Raw genomic sequence first — 20,429 nt, 5'->3', positions numbered from 1 at the left:
AACAGACTATGAAGACAGAGAATCTTTGGTATACTTCGTTCAGTGTGGAGACAAGACGAAATGTACAGCAACATTAATCAGACAGTTTATGGACACGTATAATGGTTATGCTGTGTCAGTAATTGGATGTGAATGGTTAACGATTCATGTAGATGGTAGTAATTAGTCTTACTTTTCCAAAGATAAACTGAGCACATTTGGAGCCATCTGTGGAGAAAGACAGGAAAAGAGTTGAAGTTGGGTAGTTCTCTTTGACTTGAATCTAAAACCCATTCCTTTCTCAACTGACTGCTCCTGACCTCTTTTCAATGCCCTTTCGTACTTCTGTCATCAAAGAAAGGAATTCTGGGAAGGTAGCATTTTGTTTGAATTCTGTCTAGGCCACATATGTGTTGTGTGACTATGGGAAAGCCCCCCCCCCATGTTTCTGAGCTTCAGCTTCCTTCTTTGTGAAACATGAGTGATAATATCAACATCATAGGAATGTTGAATGATCTAAAGTAGAGAAGGCACCTAGTTAGCACCTAGCATCATGCCTGGTACATTGAAATTGACAATTAGTTATATTCGATGTATTCATTCGATTGTTATAGTATATTGTTCACCCTAAATTATTCATCTTTGAATTTCCAGGGGCTAGCAGAAACTAGAGTAGGATGCTCAATGATACTAGTTGCTATTATTTTATTTATTTATTTTTGGCTGTGTTGGGTCTTCGTTTCTGCACAAGGGCTTTCTCTAGTTGTGGCAAGCGGGGGCCACTCTTCATCGCAGTGCGTGGGCCTCTCACTATAGCGGCCTCTCCCGTTGCAGAGCACAGGCTCCAGATGCGCAGGCTCAGTAGTTGTGGCTCACGGGCCCAGTTGCTCCGCGGCATGTGGGATCCTCCCAGACCAGGGCTCGAACCCGTGTCCCCTGCATTAGCAGGCAGATTCTCAACCATTGCGCCACCAGGGAAGCCCACTAGTTGCTATTATTAATGAGGGTCTACCCTGCTCCATTTAGCCGTGTGCTTTGCTGTTATAGATATAACTTTATTTATTATTTCACTTCTGAAGATTCTACAAAAATATACAGAATCCTAATCTATTCTCTCACAGCTTTGAAGCATTTTCTAGCTATGCCTCCCTATTTATTTGGCAAAAAGGATTAAAAAAAAAAAACTACACCTCCCCCTGAAGTCCCTAAACCATCTACTCAATCTGAATATTGCTATTTTCTTGAAGTTAAACCCTAGACATAAAAATGATAACTGATTTTTTATGCTGTCAGTTGTGCATTCAGATAACACTTGGTTCTGCCAGCAACTTCCACAGAATTGAAGTTTAGAAGATAAATAGGCAGAAAAGCCAGTCAGAGACAATCAGAGGTTTCCCTTTCAACTCTGCCTCCCAATAGTATTATTTTACAGCTAATGTGCACTCTGTCGACTTGTAGTCTGTGCCTTGTGATGCACATGGAAGGATCAATGGGGAGCCTTGGGGAGGAGGAGGACCAGAGCACGCAGACACTCTGCAATCCCGAAACCAGAACATCCTGGGTGGTGTATCTGAGGTTCCTGTTATGAGCTTAGTGTCCAGAAAGTGATATGGTCAAAACTGCCTGAGTGAATAATAATATCTATTCTGACTCTGGAATGTGTGTCAGCAGTTCAGACACTCCCTGTTGTAAATAGCTGGAAACCAGAACTGGCCCACAGGAGCTAGACTAACAGACGAAGAAAGACTGGACAATTGAGCACCGTGCTTATGAACATAGGCTCTGGAGGGATCCAGACCGGAAGGATCATTTCTGTTGTCCCTTTATGTACTGTGCAAGCCCAAATCCTAGGCTCCTTCTAAGATGTGTCATCTTGGGCAACTTGTTTAATATCCCTGCCCCAGCAGGAAGTTGGTGCCCAAATGTTCTCACTGTCACTAGAAACAAAGCTGTATTTTCATGGGATGCACATAGTAGTTGTTCAGCAAATACACTAAGGCACCACTTCTTAAGCTTTTCTGTCCCTTTGAGTTAACTGGAGATCTTGTAAAAAGGCAGATTTGGATTCTCTAAGTCTGGAGTACAGATTCTGCATTTCTAATAAACTTGCAAATGATGCTGACGTTACTGGTCAGTGGAGTAAATATGAGCAGCAAGGCTCTGTTTAGTATATGTTAAATAGTTATCACAGAACAAAACTCTAGGCTAGTGTTTCTCAGAGTTCAGCACACATCACACCCCCCAGGAAGTGACTATTGAAGCACAGATTGCTTGTGCTTCACTGGGTCTGAGTTGGAGCCTGAGAATTTACATATTTAACAAGTTTCCGAGTGATAGTCATACTGCAGTGTGTACCATAAGTTGAAAAGCACTGACCTAGGCGAGTTCCTCCCTTATTTGAAAACTTCTGTTAATAGTTTTGAAAACCATATTTGGTTTTTCAGTCTTAGGTAGATGATGGTCATCAGGAAGTATTATTTATTTAATATAATCATATATTCGTATGCAGTTGTAAATATATATATACATATATATGGAGAGTTCCTGTGCACCCTTTATACAGCTTCTTCTAATGGTAACATCTTGCAAAACTATAGTACAGTGTCACAACCAGGATACCACCATCCATACAGTCTACCCAAACTCATTCAGGTATCTCCAGTTTTACTTGTCCTCTGTGTGTGTGTGTGTGTGTGTGAGAGAGAGAGAGAGAGAGAGAGAGAGAGAGATTAGCTCTATGCAATTCTATCACGTGTCAGTTCATGTATATACCACCACAGTCAAGACATAATGAGACTTTCATCACTCACCACAAGAATGTCTCCTGTTGTCCTTTTATAATCACTCTTTTAGTCAAAAGCAATACATTTCCTTTAAAGACTGTAAGTTTCTAACAAGTCCATTTATAATACACTCCATTAAAAAAGAGCTACACTCCCATATCTCTTCACAATGAGCCCTTCTTGACCTTGGGAATCTAGTGAAACTGCTATGGTCAATACTCTTAAGATTTTTAACAGAGAGGATCTGGGAGATTATTCTGTCCTTAAAATCTTCACAGAGACTTTTATCTCTCTGAAAGTTCCCATGAGGAACCTCAGATCTTTCTGAGATAGTAACAACAAAGGATCATATTGTCCCAATCTGTATTTGATCGGTGGACTGAGATATTTCTTAACTTGATAATTGTTTTTCTCTGGAGAAGCTGCAAAGGAAAAAGTTTTATTTTCAAACCCAACCAGTCTTGATGGAAAAATTCCTTCTTTAGCCAATGTGTCTCCATCCACATTTTGTTTAGTCAATGAGAAGAAGTGATGTGGTATTTTAAAAATTCTGCCTCTGCCTGGAATCTCTTAATCATCAAATTCATTAGGTACATTACCTTTTCTTCTGCATGACCTGCAGGCGACATGGTCAAAAATCTAGCCACTACATACAAGGGTCTCCTTTCCTCCAACTTCCAATAATACTTTCCCTATTTTCTTTACTATAAAACCCTGTCAACAGCCTCTTCACATCCTTTAGTCTTTCGACACTCTCCCTGGGGCCCTTTAGGCTTTCACCAGAGCCTTCCTAATTTATCTAGCTCCTGTCTGCCACCTGGTCCCCAAACCAATGCCACATGTTTTAAGTTTTCATTACAGTAGCACATTACATCCAGACACTAAAAATCTGTTCTGATTATCTACTGTTACATAACAAACTATTCCAGAACTTAGTGGCATAAAACAACAAATATGTATTTTACTCACAAATCTGAAATGTGAGCAGTGCCTGTCAGGGTCAGCTTGTCTCTGCAGAATGTGCTACCAGCTGGGATAGCCTGAATGTGGCTGACCATCCAACTCCAATGTGACTCACTCACATGACTGGCACATTGGTGTTGGCTGTTAGCTGCCTTTCTAAGAGGTAGCCTGGGCTTCTTCATTGCTTGGTATCTGTGTTCCAACAGTGAGTATCCCAACAAAGATGGGAAGTAGAAGCTGGTAACTTTGTAAACTTGAGTCTAGAAATTGACATAATTCACTGTTTTCATATACTATTTATTAGTAAGAGAATAGACATTCAAGAGAGTGGAACATATTCCCCCACCTTGCAACGAGAGGCATGTCAAACAATTTTGGGGCCATGTTTTAAAATTACCACACTAAATTGTTTCCCACAAAGGCATTATGTTACAAAGCACAGTTAACATAGTCTCAAACTACTTTTAAAATATTAAATAATACTATTAAAATTAATAATAAATGTTAAATGTTATTAAGTACTTCTTAAATACTTTTAGAGTTTTAAGTCCTAAAACTTCAGAGCATACTAAAAGCTGAGAACGTCTGTGTAGTTTCCTTATTACTTCATAAACCCTGTTAGGTATATTCGTTGTTGTGCTTTATCTTTGGATTTTAAAAAAAAGTCCTTGTTTTAAGACTGGCCTTTTGCAGGGTAGCCAACTATGTGACCTTGGGATTGTTCCTCGTATCCACCAAGCTTTTAAAATTTTTCTATAAAGAATATTAATAATATATCTTTTTCAGGGAAAGAGGAAGGATTTTATATTTGAACAGAACTCAGTTTGAGACCCTACACTGAAATCCAGAAATGTTAGGAGTCCTGAGTTTATTTCTTACAAGTAGTATTTAAGCCTCTTTAAAATAAAACGGTTTAAATGAGGAATTACGTCTTTAGAATACTGCTATCAGAAATGCCAGTTATCAATAACAATATGTGGCTATGATTTTAAACTTGAGGATACTGTTTCAGAATAAAATAATACAAAAACTGTATCACCCTAATACTACATAGATGTCTGGTATCTATACTATTTTGTCAACCCTTATTGCTCATCAGTTTTACTTCAGATGAAGCGTGCGTGCAGTGTCCTAACTCTGGACCTTTTCTAGTTATATTATTTTTTCTTTCCTTGAATATCCTGTCATTTCTCTACATTTCCTGTTACTACTGTTCCTTCAAGATTTGGATAAAATGTTTCCTTCTTTCAGAAAGTACATATTTTGTCGCAACTACATGGGAGTTCAGAGAAGGCAGTGATGATCTAATTTCTAATTATAGTTATTTGTATATGTGCCTTCTATTCTCTCCCAGACTAATGTCATCAAGGTCAGAGACTACATTTTACACTTTTCTATAATCCTCATAGCTCATGGCATACAAAGTATCACAATGTAAGTGATTGGCAAATATTAATTCAATGAGCAAATAATCTTAATGGTTACTTTTGGGATACAATTACAAGGTTTTTAAGCACATGCTTATAATACGCTAAATACTTTAGAAACAGAAAAAAAAAATCTAACCTATCAAGATATGGGGAAAGAAAAGGGCACAGAATTCTTGCAAATATTCTGAGGTGGGAATATATCAGAAGAGAGGTTTCCTAAGGAAATAAAATATCCTCCAAGAACACAGCAGTTGGTTGTATACTTTAAAGTTAATAACCCGAGCCTAATTCTTTGTTAAAACCTAGAATAGTTTTGTCTTACATTATCTCAGTCTCAGTAATCAAGAAAAAGATGTTGCTTAATTGTTTTTGCAGTTTGTCACTGTATGTGCAACTCTATCACTAAACCTAAGAAAATAATTTTGCTTGCTAACCATCCAGAAATCTGTGATTGAATACTTCCAGACATTAGCCATGCTCTCCCTTCAGAATCTTTGCAACAACTGTTTCCTCTGCCTGGAATATGCATCCTCTTGCTATAGTCATGATTAACTCCATCTTTAAGTCTTTGCTCAAATAAGCTCAACCCTTACCACCATCAGTACCAGATCTTCCTTATCCTGCTTTGTTTTTATTAGCATTTAATCCTTTCTTACATACCATATAATTTAGTTATTATCATGTATACTGTTTATGAATTCTTCTCCATGGGTAGAATGTCTTATGCTCTAAATTGATATCTCCTCAACAGCTACAGAGTATCTGATAATAGTAAGTCTTCAATAAATATTTACTGAATGAATGAATCATTGAATAAATGAATGAAGGGAGAATATGTAAACTAGTACTAGACTGTTAACATTTATCTTGGCTTAAAGAGCATTGGCTAATACCTAATTCCATTGGATAATTAACTGGTAGTATAACAACATGCTTAGTTTCTATAGACATCTTCAAATATTTGAACTGGAAAGTTCACCACAACTCAATGCAATGTAATTACCTTTTTGTTTTCATAAAGTGTAGTATGAAGCATAGAGAGAGGAAATATATTTCCTGCTATATGCCAACGATTAAACAACATGTTATTAATCCTAGGCTGACCCTGCACCCTAGTCCAGAGTTTTAGTTACCATAATCTTTTTATGCAACTACCCTATAAACCAACTTTTCACTCTTCTTATTCACTATGTTAATTAATTGTGTCCATTTGGACCTTTTAGTATATTGAGATGCTCAAAATGTGATTGGACAGTCTTTTATCTCCAAGATACAAGTATCATGTTTCTTTAAGCCAGTGTTTTTTTTTTATCTCTCAGACTATTTTGTGTTTTTTTGTTTGTTTGTTTGTTTGTTCTTAATGGAGAGAAGGTAGAGGGTATTTGTGGCAAATAATTTCACCCCAGATACACTTCTAGAGAAGAATCCTTTCTGCTAGTGTATGACTTTGTAACTCCATTTCTGTGGTGTCTGTATCAAGCTAATATTTAAGGCAAATATTATATAACTGCAAGAGATTTGGATGTGCTTTGGAATGAGGCATGCATTAATTTCAAACCCTGTATCGTATCTGTGTCTTTTAATTGTTTGACTTCAAGGATGTGAGATAGTTTCTCTATACCTTTGTTTTTGTCATCTGTATAATGGATACTAAAACTAACTGCATAATAAACACTAAACTGAACATCTATCATTATTAGCTTCCCTTTTACCCTGCCCTTCCTTTGCCTTCATTTTCCATATTACCCTGAGTCTATATTCACTGTTATTCATATGATGAAATGATTTTTTTAACTGCCTTAATACGTTAGGCAATTAATTGCCTTAATACGATAGGCAATTAATTCTTTTTAGTTTTAAGCAAATTCCAGCACTTTCCTGAGACAAAATTATAATGAAGGTTTATGTGCAAGAAATGAAAAGTTATAGAAACTTTTTATTCTCACATAGTTATGAAGAATCACCTGGATAGGCAATATTTGAAATGATAAAATTCTGAATTGCTCTCATGCACTTAATTAGAAGTAAATATGGATGTTGGGATGAGAAACTACACAGTGGAACTCATTAGCAGAGCTTTTATTTATTTATTTTTTCAGTAGAGGATTCTGGGAGCAATATCGTCACCAAATATTAAGAAATTAGTGGGGGGAAATCCTGAAATTATGTATAAATAAATCCGGGTCAACTTGCTTACAGGAAAAACAGTAATTTGTAGTGCTGTGAAAGCATGACCTGTAATTTCAACGTAGGAACCAGATGAGGTGGAAAACTATTACAACAATTCCTAATTTAGTTTCACTGAGTCAACTCTGGATAAACTTTTACTAAATAAATTCGTTTAGTTAACATGAGTTAAACATGAGTCAGAATAAAAAGAAATGTTTGTTTTAATTTAATGATTAGAGCAGATATAAAAACCTACCCCATATCCACCATCTGGTACTCCACTTGCCTTTACCACAGCCTTGTTCTATGACTGCATACTTGCAGTGGTCAGAAACTCACTACCTTGGGAGACTGATGAGTTTTTCTCTTGAGCAGCTGTGTTGGAAAGCACTTTAATCTTACAGTGAGCCAAAATGTGCCTCAAGGTATAAACAAGTCTTATTATCTTCCCCTTCAGCCTAGTAAAATACAAAGTGTCTTGAAAAAATTGTTTATGTGACATGGTTTCAGTTCCCTGGAGTAATGGCTAAGGAGAAAAATGTGCTTGTAGAATTAGGCACAGAGGTGACAAGACCTCAGAGGAAGTTGAGTCAGTAAGGAGGTAACTAGAAAATTTGGAGCAAAATACAACGTGGGACAAAAACAAGACCTAACTCTTCAAATTCTGTAGTTTGCTTAGTATTTTCATATATGATTTCATTCACTCCTCTCAGTAACTCTCAGATAGATATTATCTTGACTTTAGGGTGGCCTCTTATGTACCAGTTACTGTTCTATATCCTGAACACAACAGTGAACAAAAAAGTCTTATCCAGATGCAATTTACATTCTAGTAATGATAACCAGGGTTTGCCAAACCATAATACCTGCTTACCAGTTGGCTTAAAGTCTAAATTTCTACTGCCAGGGGGGATGCTAGGATAGAGTCTTTCTAGAATCAAAGCTTCACAGAATATATAAAAGTACCACAAGCATTAATGCTGTCTTCTGAACCCTCATAAGATTCATGGTATAGACAGAGGAAGATTTTTAAATGAAGAAGGGATTTTCTCACTACAATTCTTACCATATTGAACCTGATCAAAGCTCTGAAGTCCTTTTAAGATTTTTTTTTTCTAATAAAAGTTTCTGGGCTCAAATCAGACCCATTGAGTCAAATTTTACCAAATGTTCTGAAATCCACAAGAATTTGAGAAAAAACTGCCAAAGTTTTTATTTTAGATGTTTCAAATGAACTGAATTTACTACCCTCTCTCAGTATTGTAGGTTATGGCTCGAATAGCCAAAATTCAATAAAATCATTTGTTCCCTCCATAAAAACAAATTCAAAAGAAAATTACATTCCCCCTGAACCGTGCCCCCCAATAGACTGTACCCTCCTCATAGCATCAACTGGCAGAAGTAGTCAAGGACATATTTGACCTTGGACCTTTGGAAGCTATTACTCTGATCATCACTGGTGGCCAACAGGCCTCTGCTGAGAGTAGATACAGTTTTCCAGGAATCATCAAGAAACAGGTGTCAGTCTCTTTTCATTTCCATATTGGGGATGAATGCACAGGGTCAAATTATTAGATTTTTTAATTAGAGAAAGGAGAGAATCGATTTCTGAGATAAGAAAATTGAGAAAAGAGGTTAGCACACCTATAACTTGATACTGCAGCCCCTGTAATTATCGTTTGTAAGCACTGAGCGAAAAGTTGAGTTCCAACATTAGTCTTTTATTTTACCTGGTTTTATTTTTGTTCATACATTTCATCTATACCTGAGAGTCTCCACCCCTACCCCCATTTATGTGTGAATATAATAGAATGTTTTTGTTTGTTTGTCTTTTCTATTTGGTATCTCTTGTCCTAGAAGAGTATCTGGCACCCAGTAAGTATAAGGTCACTATTTGTTGATTGAGTGGACATTTAAAATTACAATTATTATTTGTTAAATGTTTATAAGAGGAAATAATCATATTACTTTAGCCATAGGGTTGTATAAAAATGAAAGCATGGTGCCTGAGAGTACGTGTTCAGTAAATAGCAGATAGTTTCTTAAGATGATGATGATGATAATGGCGTTCTGATGTGGCTGGCATAGATTATTATTATGGAGTAGGGTTTGGGTTTCCAAGTAGGATTTCACTATCAGTTTGAAAATGATTAATGTTCTAGAGGAATGTGCCCAAATGTAGGCATCAGTTAGGTTACTTTTTACACAAATAACTTTATGCAAAGATCTGCCCAAATCATGCTAGGCCATGTCTGGAACAGACCACCAGAAACAAGTGGATTATTTGCAACAGCAAAAATGCAGGTGCCAACAACAGAACTTAGCATTTTGCCGGCGGTGCTTTTCTCTTGCATCCTTTTTTTTTTTTTTCTCTGGTGTGTTAAGAAAAAATCACTTTTTATTTCTGTCTTTGACCTGAATTTTTAGAAATTAAAATATTTTGGGCAGCATACAGGGCTTTTCGCCATTCTCCATAAATTCAGTTAAAAAAAAAAAAAAAACAGGGCTTCCCTGGTGGTGCAGTGGTTGAGAGTCCGCCTGCCGATGCAGGGGACACGGGTTCGTGCCCCAGTCTGGGAAGATCCCACATGCCGCGGAGCGACTAGGCCCGTGAGCCATGGCCGCTGAGCCTGCGCGTCCGGAGCCTGTGCTCCGCAACGGGAGAGGCCACAACAGTGAGAGGCCTGCGTACAGCAAAAACAAACAAACAAACAAAAACCTCCAGCAGCTTTTTCTTTTTCACCATTATTTGCAATTATTTTGCTAACAACATTGAATACTCCGCTATTGGTCAATGTTCTCTCTCTCATGTTTTTTTTTTAAACATCTTTATTGGAGTATAATTGCTTTACAATGGTGTGTTAGTTTCTGCTTTACAACAAAATGAATCAGTTATATATATACATATGTTCCCATATCTCTTCCCACTTGCGTCTCCCTCCCTCCCACCCTCCCTATCCCACCCATCCAGGCGGTCACAAAGCACTGAGCTGATCTCCCTGTGCTATGCGGCTGCTTCCCACTAGCTATCTACCTTACGTTTGGTAGTGTACATATGTCCATGCCTCTCTCTTGCTTTGTCACAGCTTACCCTTCCGCCTTCCCATATCCTCAAGTCCATTGTCTACTAAGTGTGTGTCTTTGTTCCTGTCTTACCCCAGGTTCTTCATGACATTTTTTCCCTTAAATTCCATATATGTGTTAGCATACGGTATTTGTCTCTCTCTTTCTGACTTACTTCACTCTGTATGACAGACTCTAGGTCTATCCACCTCATTACAAATAGGTCAATTTCGTTTCTTTTTATGGCTGAGTAATATTCCATTGTATATATGTGCCACATCTTCTTTAACCATTCATCTGATGATGGACACTTAGGTTGTTTCCATGTCCTGGCTGTTGTAAATAGAGCTGCAATGAACATCGTGGTACATGACTATTTTTGAATTATGGTTTTCTCAGGGTATATGCCCAGTAGTGGGATTGCTGGGTCATATGGTAGTTCTATTTGTAGTTTTTTAAGGAACCTCCATACTGTTCTCCACAGTGGCTGTATCAATTTACATTCCCACCAACAGTGCAAGAGGGTTCCCTTTTCTCCACACCCTCTCCAGCATTTATTGTTTCTAGATTTTTTGATGATGGCCATTCTGACTGGTGAGAGATGGTATCTCATAGTAGTTTTAATGTGCATTTCTCTAATGATTAGTGATGTTGAGCATTCTTTCATGTGTTTCTTGGCAGTCTGTATACCTTCTTTGGAGAAATGTCTATTTAGGTCTTCTGCCCATTTTTGGATTGGGTTGTTTGTTTTTTTGTTATTAAGCTGTATGAGCTGCTTATAAATTTTGGAGACTAATCCTTTGTCAGTTGCTTCATTTGCAAATATTTTCTCCCATTCTGAGGGCTGTCTTTTGGTCTTGTTTATGGTTTCCTTTGCTGTGCAAAAGCTTTTAAGTTTCATTAGGTCCCATTTGTTTATTTTTGTTTTTATTTCCATTTCTCTAGGAGGTGAGTCAAAAAGGATCTTGCTGTGATTTATGTCATAGAGTGTCCTGCCTATATTTTCCTCTAAGAGTTTCATAGTTTAATCTCTCATGATCTTTTGTATTTCTGCAGTGTCAGTTGTTACTTCTCCTTTTTCATTTCTAATTCTATTGATTTGAGTCTTCTCCCTTTTTTTCTTGATGAGTCTGGCTAGTGGTTTATCTATCTTGTTTATCTTCTCAAAGAACCAGCTTTTAGTTTTATTGATCTTTGCTATCGTTTCCTTCATTTCTTTTTCATTTATTTCTGATCTGATTTTTATGATTTCTTTCCTTCTGCTAGCTTTGGGGTTTTTTTGTTCTTCTTTCTCTAATTGCTTGAGGTGCAAGGTTAGGTTGTTTATTCAAGATGTTTCCTGTTTCTTAAGGTAGGATTGTATTGCTACACACTTCCCTCTTAAAACTCCTTTTGCTGCATCCCATAGATTTTTGGGTCGTCGTGTCTCCATTGTCATTTGTTTCTAGGTATTTTTGGATTTCCACTTTGATTTCTTGGGTGACCACTTCGTTATTCAGTAGTGTATTGTTCAGCCTCCATGTGTTTGTATTTTTTACAGATCTTTTCCTCTAATTGATATCTAGTCTCATAGTGTTGTGGTCAGAAAAGATACTTGATACAATTTCAATTTTCTTAAATTTACCAAGGCTTGATTTGTGACCCAAGATATGATCTATCCTGGAGAATGTTCCATAAGCACTTGAGAAAAATGTGTATTCTGTTGTTTTTGGATGGAGTGTCCTATAAATATCAATTAAGTCCATCTTGTTTAATGTATCATTTAAAGCTTGTGTTTCCTTATTTATTTTCATTTTGGATGATCTGTCCATGGGTTAAAGTGGGGTGTTTAAGTCCCCTACTATGAATGTGTTACTGTCGATTTCCCCTTTTATGGCTGTTAGTATTTGCCTTATGTATTGAAGTGCTCCTATGTTGGGTTCATAAATATTTACAATTGTTGTATCTTCTTCTTGGATTTATCCCTTGATCATTATGTAGTGTCCTTCTTTGTCTCTTGCAATAGTCTTAATTTTAAAGTCTATTTTGTCTGATATGAGAATTGCTACTTCAGCTTTCTTTTGGTTTCCATTTGCATGAAATATCTTTTTCCATCCCCTTACTTTCAGTCTGTATGTGTCTCTAGGTCTGAAGTGGGTCTTTTGTAGACAGCAAATATATGTGTCTTGTTTTTGTATCCATTCAGCCAATCTGTGTCTTTTGGTGGGAGCATTTAGTCCATTTACATTTAAGGTAATTACCAATATGTATGTTCCTATTCCCATTTTCTTAATTGTTTTGGGTTCGTTATTGTAGGTCTTTTCCTTCTCTTGTGTGTCTTGCCTAGAGAAGATCCTTTAGCATTTGTTGTAAAGCTGGATTGATGGTGCTGAACTCTCTCAGCTTTTGCTTGTCTGTAAAGCTTTTAATTTCTCCATCAAATCTGAATGAGATCCTTGCTGGGTAGAGTAGTCTTGGCTGCAGGTTTTTCTCCTTCATCACTTTCAGTATTTCCTGCCACTCCCTTCTGGCTTGCACAGTTTCTGCTGGAAGATCAGCTGTTAACCTTATGGGGATTCCCTTGTGTGTTATTTGTTGTTTTTCCCTTGCTGCTTTTAATATGTTTTCTTTGTATTTAATTTTTGACAGTTTGATTAATATGTGTCTTGGTGTATTTCTCCTTGTATTTATCCTGTATGTGACTCTCTGTGCTTCCTGGACTTGATTAACTATTTCCTTTCCCATATTAGGGAAGTTTTCAACTATAATCTCTTGAAATATTTTCTCAGTCCCTTTCTTTTTCTCTTCTTCTTCTGGAACCCCTATAATTCGAATGTTGATGCGTTTAATGCTGTCCCAGAGGTCCCTGAGACTGTCCTCAGTTCTTTTCATTCTTTATTCTGCTCTGTAGTAGTTATTTCCACTATTTTATATTCCAGGTCACTTATCCGTTCTTCTGCCTCAGTTATTCTGCTATTGATCCCATCTAGAGTATTTTTCATTTTATTTATTGTGTTGTTCATCATTGTTTGTTTCATCTTTAGTTCTTCTAGGTCTTTGTTAAATGTTTCTTGCATTTTGTCTATTCTATTTCCAGGATTTGGATCATCTTTACTATCATTATTCTGAATTCTTTTTCAGGTAGACTGCCTATTTCCTCTTCATTTGTTAGGTCTGGTGCGTTTTTATCTTGCTCCTTCATCTGCTGTGTGTTTTTCTGTCTTCTCATTTTGCTTATCTTACTGTGTTTGGGGTCTCCTTTTTGCAGGCTGCAGGTTCGTAGTTCCCGCTGTTTTTGGTGTCTGTCCCCAGTGGCTAAGGTTGGTTCAGTGGGTTGTGTAGGCTTCCTGGCGGAGGGGAGTAGTGCCTGTGTTCTGGTGGGTGAGGCTGGATCTTGTCTTTCTGGTGGGCAGGTCCACGTCAGGTGGTGTGTTTTGGGGTGTCTGTTGACTTATTATGATTTGGGGCAGCCTCTCTGCTAATGGGTTGGGTTGTGTTCCTGTCTTGCTAGTTGTTTGGCATAGGATGTCCAGCACTGTGGCTTGCTGGTCGTTGAGTGAAGCTGGGTGCTGGTGTTGAGATGTAGATCTCTGGGAGATTTTCGCCGTTTGTTATTATGTGGAGCTGGGAGGTCTCTTGTGGACGGGTGTCCTGAATTTGGCTCTCCCACCTCAGAGGCACAGCACTAACTCCTGGCTGCAGCACTGAGAGCCTTTCATCCACACGGCTGCTAGTGTTGGAGGGTCCTGCAGAGGCAGGGGGTGGCAGTGGCTCACCATGAGGAAGCAGAAGTTCTGGGAAGTACTCCTTGGCATAAGCCCTCCCAGAGTCTCTCTCATAATGTTTTTTTTTAACATCTTTATTGGGGTATAATTGCTTTACAATGGTGTGTTAGTTTCTGCTCTACAACAAAGTGAATCAGTCACACATAAACATATGTTCCCATATGTCTTCCCTCTTGCGTCTCCCTCCCTCTCACCCTCCCTATGCCACCCCTCCAGGCTGTCACAAAGCACCGAGCCAATATCCCTGTGCCATGCGGCTGCTTCCCACTAGCTATCTACCTTACTACGTTTGTTAGTGTGTATATGTCCATGACTCTCACAGCTCACCCTTCCCCCTCCCCATAACCTCAAGTCCGTTCTCTAAGAGGTCTGCGTCTTTATTCCTGCCTTACCCCTAGGTAAGGGGTAAAAAAAATTTTTTTTTTCTTAAATTCCATATATATGTGTTAGCATACGGTATTTGTCTCTCTCTTTCTGACTTACTTCACTCTGTATGACAGACTCTAGGTCTATCCACCTCATTACAAATAGGTCAATTTCGTTTCTTTTTATAGCAGAGTAATATTCCATTGTATATATGTGCCACATCTTCTTTATCCATTCATCAGATGATGGGCACTTGGGTTGTTTCCATCTCCGGGCTATTGTAAATAGAGCTGCAATGAACATTTTGGTACATGACTCTTTTTGAATTTTGGTTTTTTCAGGGTATATGCCCAGTAGTGGGATTGCTGGGTCATATGGTAGTTCTATTTGTAGTTTTTTGAGGAACTTCCATACTGTTCTCCATAGTGGCTGAACCAATTCACATTCCCACCATAAGTGCAAGAGTGTTCCCTTTTCTCCACACCCTCTCCAGCATTTATTGTTTCTAGATTTTTTGATGATGGCCATTCTCCATAGTGGCTGAACCAATTCACATTCCCACCATAAGTGCAAGAGTGTTCCCTTTTCTCCACACCCTCTCCAGCATTTATTGTTTCTAGATTTTTTGATGATGGCCATTCTGACTGGTGTGAGATGATATCTCACTGTAGTTTTGATTTGCATTTCTCTAATGATTAATGATGTTGAGCATTCTTTCATGTGTTTGTTGGCAGTCTGTATACCTTCTTTGGAGAAATGTCTATTTAGGTCTTCTGCCCATTTTTGGATTGGGTTGTTTGTTTTTTTGTTATTGAGCTGCATGAGCTGCTTGTAAATTTTGGAGACTAATCCTTTGTCAGTTGCTTCATTTGCAAATATTTTCTCCCATTCTGAGGGTTGTCTTTTCATCTCGTTTATGGTTTCCTTTGCTGTGCAAAAGCTTTTAAGTTTCATTAGGTCCCATTTGTTTATTTTTGTTTTTATTTCCATTACTCTAGGAGGTGGGTCAGAAAGGATCTTGCTGTGATTTATGTCATAGAGTGTTCTGCCTATGTTTTCCTCTAGGAGTTTGATAGTGTCTGGCCTTACATTTAGGTCTTTAATCCATTTTGAGCTTATTTTTGTGTATGGTGTTAGGGGGTGATCTAATCTCATACTTTTACATGTAGCTGTACAGTTTTCCCAGCACCACTTATTGAAGAGGCTGTCCTTTCTCCACTGTACATTCCTGCCACCTTTATCAAAGATAAGGTGTCCATATGTGCGTGGGTTTATCTCTGGGCTTTCTATCCTGTTCCATTGATCTTTCTGTTTTTGTGCTAGTACCATACCGTCTTGATAACCGTAGCTTTGTAGTATAGTCTGAAGTCAGGGAGCCTGATTCCTCCAGTTCCTTTTTTCGTTCTCAAGATTGCTTTGGCTATTCGGGGTCTTTTGTGTTTCCATACAAATTGCAACATTCTTTGTTCTAGTTCTGTGAAAAATGCCAGTGGTAGTTTGATAGGGATTGCATTGAATCTTTAGATTGCTTTGGGTAGTAGAGTCATTTTCACAATGTTGATTCTTCCAATCCAAGAACATGGTATATCTCTCCATCTATTTGTATCATCTTTAATTTCTTTCATCAGTGTCTTATAATATTCTGCATATAGGTCTTTTGTCTCCTTAGGTAGGTTTATTCCTAGATATTTTATTCTTTTTGTTGCAATGGTAAATGGGAGTGTTGTCTTGTTTTCACTTTCAGATTTTTCATCATTAGTATATAGGAATGCCAGAGATTTCTGTGCATTAATTTTGTATCCTGCCGCTTTACCAAATTCATTGATTAGCTCTAGTAGTTTTCTGGTAGCATCTTTAGGATTCTCTATGTATAGGATCATGTCATCTGCAAACAGTGACAGCTTTACTTCTTTTCCGATTTGGATTCCTTTTATTTCCTTTTCTTCTCTGATTGCTGTGGCTAAAACTTCCAAAACTATGTTGAATAAGAGTGGTGAGAGTGGGCAACCTTGTCTTGTTCCTGATCTTAGTGGAAATGCTTTCAGTTTTTCACCATTGAGGACAATGTTTGCTGTGGGCTTGTCATATATGGCCTTTATTATGTTGAGGAAAGTTCCCTCTATGCCTACTTTCTGCAGGGTTTTTATCATAAATGGGTGTTGAATTTTGTCAAAAGCTTTCTCTGCATCTATTGAGATGATCATATGGTTTTTCTCCTTCAGTTTGTTAATATGGTTTATCACATTGATAGATTTGCGTATATTGAAGAATCCTTGCATTCCTGGAATAAACCCCACTTGATCATGGTGTATGATCCTTTTAATGTGCTGTTGGATTCTGTTTGCTAGTATTTTGTTGAGGATTTTTGCATCTATGTTCATCAGTGATATTGGCCTGTAGTTTTCTTTCTTTGTGACATCCTTGTCTGGTTTTGGTATCAAGGTGATGGTGGCCTCGTAGAAGGAGTTTGGGAGTGTTCCTCCGTCTGCTATATTTTGGAAGAGTTTGAGAAGGGTAGGTGTTAGCTCTTCTCTAAATGTTTGATAGAATTCGCCTGTGAAGCCATCTGGTCCTGGGCTTTTGCTTGTTGGAAGATTTTTAATCATAGTTTCAATTTCAGTGCTTGTGATTGGTCTGTTCATATTTTCTATTTCTTCCTGATTCAGTCTTGGCAGGTTGTGCATTTCTAAGAATTTGTCCATTTCTTCCAGATTGTCCATTTTATTGGCATAGAGTTGCTTGTAGTAGTCTCTCATGATCTTTTTTATTTCTGCAGTGTCAGTTGTTACCTCTCCTTTTTTATTTCTAATTCTATTGATGAGTCTTCTCCCTTTTTTTCTTGATGAGTCTGGCTAGTGGTTTATCTATCTTGTTTATCTTCTCAAAGAACCAGCTTTTAGTTTTATTGATCTTTGCTATTGTTTCCTTCATTTCTTTTTCATTTATTTCTGATCTGATTTTTATGATTTCTTTCCTTCTGCTAGCTTTGGGGTTTTTTTGTTCTTCTTTCTCTAATTGCTTGAGGTGCAAGGTTAGGTTGTTTATTCAAGATGTTTCCTGCTTCTTAAGGTAGGCTTGTATTGCTATAAACTTCCCCCTTAGAACTGCTTTTGCTGCATCCCATAGGTTTTGGGTCGTTGTGTCTCCATTGTCATTTGTTCCTTGGTATTTTTTGATTTCCTCTTTGATTTCTTCAGTGATCACTTCATTATTAAGTAGTGTATTGTTCAGCCTCCATGTGTTTGTATTTTTTACAGATCTTTTCCTCTAATTGATATCTAGTCTCATGGCGTTGTGGTCAGAAAAGATACTTGATACAATTTCAATTTTCTTAAATTTACCAAGGCTTGATTTGTGACCCAAGATATGATCTATCCTGGAGAATGTTCCATGAGCACTTGAGAAAAATGTGTATTCTGTTCTTTTTCCATGGAGTGTCCTATAAGTATCAATTAAGTCCATCTTGTTTAATGTATCATTTAAAGCTTGTGTTTCCTTATTTATTTTCATTTTGGATGATCTGTCCATGGGTTAAAGTGGGGTGTTTAAGTCCCCTACTATGAATGTGTTACTGTCGATTTCCCCTTTTATGGCTGTTAGTATTTGCCTTATGTATTGAGGTGCTCCTATGTTGGGTGCATAAATATTTACAATTGTTATATCTTCTTCTTGGATCGATCCCTTGATCATTATGTAGTGTCCTTCTTTGTCTCTTTTAATAGTCCTTATTTTAAAGTCTATTTTGTCTGACATGAGAATTGCTACTTCAGCTTTCTTTTGGTTTCCATTTGCATGGAATATCTTTTTCCATCCCCTTACTTTCATTCTGTATGTGTCTCTAGGTCTGAAGTGGGTCTCTTGTAGACAGCATATATAAGGGTCTTGTTTTTGTATCCATTCAGCTAATCTGTGTCTTTTGGTGGGAGCATTTAGTCCATTTACATTTAAGGTAATTATCGATATGTATGTTCCTATTCCCATTTTCTCAATTGTTTTGGGTTCGTAATTATAGGTCTTTTCCTTCTCTTGTGTTTCTTGCCTAGAGAAGATCCTTTAGCATTTGTTGTAAAGCTGGTTTGGTGGTGCTGAACTCTCTCAGCTTTTGCTTGTCTGTAAAGCTTTTAATTTCTCCATCAAATCTGAATGAGATCCTTGCTGGGTAGAGTAGTCTTGGCTGCAGGTTTTTCTCCTTCATCACTTTCAGTATGTCCTGCCATTCCCTTCTGGCTTGTAGGGTTTCTGCTGAGAGATCAGCTGTTAACCTTATGGGGATTCCCTTGTGTGTTATTTGTTGTTTTTCCCTTGCTGCTTTTAATATGCTTTCTTTGTATTTAATTTTTGACAGTTTGATTAATATGTGTCTTGGCGTATTTCTCCTTGTATTTATCCTGTATGTGACTCTCTGTGCTTCCTGGACTTGATTAACTATTTCCTTTCCCATATTAGGGAAGTTTTCAACTATAATCTCTTCAAATATTTTCATCAGTCCCTTTCTTTTTCTCTTCTTCTTCTTCTGGAACCCCTATAATTCGAATGTTGGTGCGTTTAATGTTGCCCCAGATGTCTCTGAGACTGTCCTCAGTTCTTTTCATTCTTTTTTCTTTATTCTGCTCTGCAGTAGTTATTTCCACTATTTTATCTTCCAGGTCACTTATTCGTTCTTCTGCCTCAGTTATTCTGCTATTGATCCCATCTAGAGTACTTTCAATTTCATTTATTGTGTTCTTCATCGTTGCTTGTTTAATCTTTATTTCTTCTAGGTCCTTGTTGACTGTTTCTTGCATTTTGTCCATTCTGTTTCCAAGATTTCGGATCATCCTTACTATCATTATTCTGAATTCTTTTTCAGGTAGACTGGCTATTTCCTCTTCATTTGTTAGGTCTGGTGCATTTTTATCTTGCTCCTTTATCTGCTGTGTGTTTTTCTGTCTTCTCATTTTGCTTATCTTACTGTGTTTGGGGTCTCCTTTTTGCAGCCTGCAGGTTCGTAGTTCCCGCTGTTTTTGATGTCTGTCTCCAGTGGCTAAGGTTGGTTCAGTGGGTTGTGTAGGCTTCCTGGTGGAGGGGAGTAGTGCCTGTGTTGTGGTGGATGAGGCTGGATCTTGTCTCTCTAGTGGGCAGGTTCACGTCTGGTGGTGTGTTTTGGGGTGTCTGTGGCCTTATCATGCTTTTAGGCAGCCTCTCTGCTAATGGGTGGGGTTGTGTTCCTGTTTTGCTAGTTGTTTGGCATAGGTTGTCCAGCACTGTGGCTTGCTGGTCGTTGAGTGAAGCTGGGTGCTGGTGTTAAGATGGAGGTCTCTGGGAGATTTTCACCGTTTGTTATTATGTGGAGCTGGGAGGTCTCTTGTTGACCAGTGTCCTGAAGTTGGCTCTCCTACCTCAGAGGCAGAGCCCTGACTCCTGGCTGGAGCACCAAGAGCCTTTCATCCACACGGCTCAGAATAAAAGGGAGAAAAAGTAGAGGGAATAGTAGAAGTATGAGGAAAGAAAGAAGGAAAGGAGGGAAGGAAGGAAGGAAGAAAGAAAGAAGCAAAGAAGGAAAGAAGGCAAGAAGGAAAGAAAGGAGGGAGGAAGGAAGGAAGGAGGGAAAGAAGGAAAAAAGACAGAAAGAAGATACAGGTAAAATAAAAGAAAGTATAATAAAGTTATTGAATTAAAAAATTCTTATTTAGAAAAAAAAGGGACGGATAGAACCTTAGGACAAATGTCGGAAGCAAAGCTATACAGACAAAATCTTACACAGAAGCATACACATACACCCTCACTAAAAGAGGTAAAGGGGGAAAAATCATAAATCTTGCTGTCAGAGACCACCTCCTCAATTTGGGATGATTCGTTGTCTAAAGGAGGGAAGGAAGGAAGGAAAGAAAGAAAGAACCAAGGTAAAGTATAATAACGTTATTAAAATTAAA

The 20,429-nt window shown here is 37.9% G+C and overlaps 1 protein-coding gene across 2 annotated transcripts in view; it reads left to right on the top strand.

Moving 5' to 3' along the window:
* The window catches only part of CDH8 (cadherin 8), a 363,158-nt gene that overhangs the window by 257,871 nt on the left and 84,858 nt on the right, over positions 1–20,429 (top strand). The window lies entirely within an intron of this gene.

The sequence above is a fragment of the Lagenorhynchus albirostris genome, chromosome 19, assembly GCF_949774975.1.
Source record: "Lagenorhynchus albirostris chromosome 19, mLagAlb1.1, whole genome shotgun sequence".
NCBI lineage: Eukaryota > Metazoa > Chordata > Mammalia > Artiodactyla > Delphinidae > Lagenorhynchus > Lagenorhynchus albirostris.
Note: the sequence above shows the minus strand (reverse complement) of the source record. Positions and strands in the feature narration are given on the sequence as shown.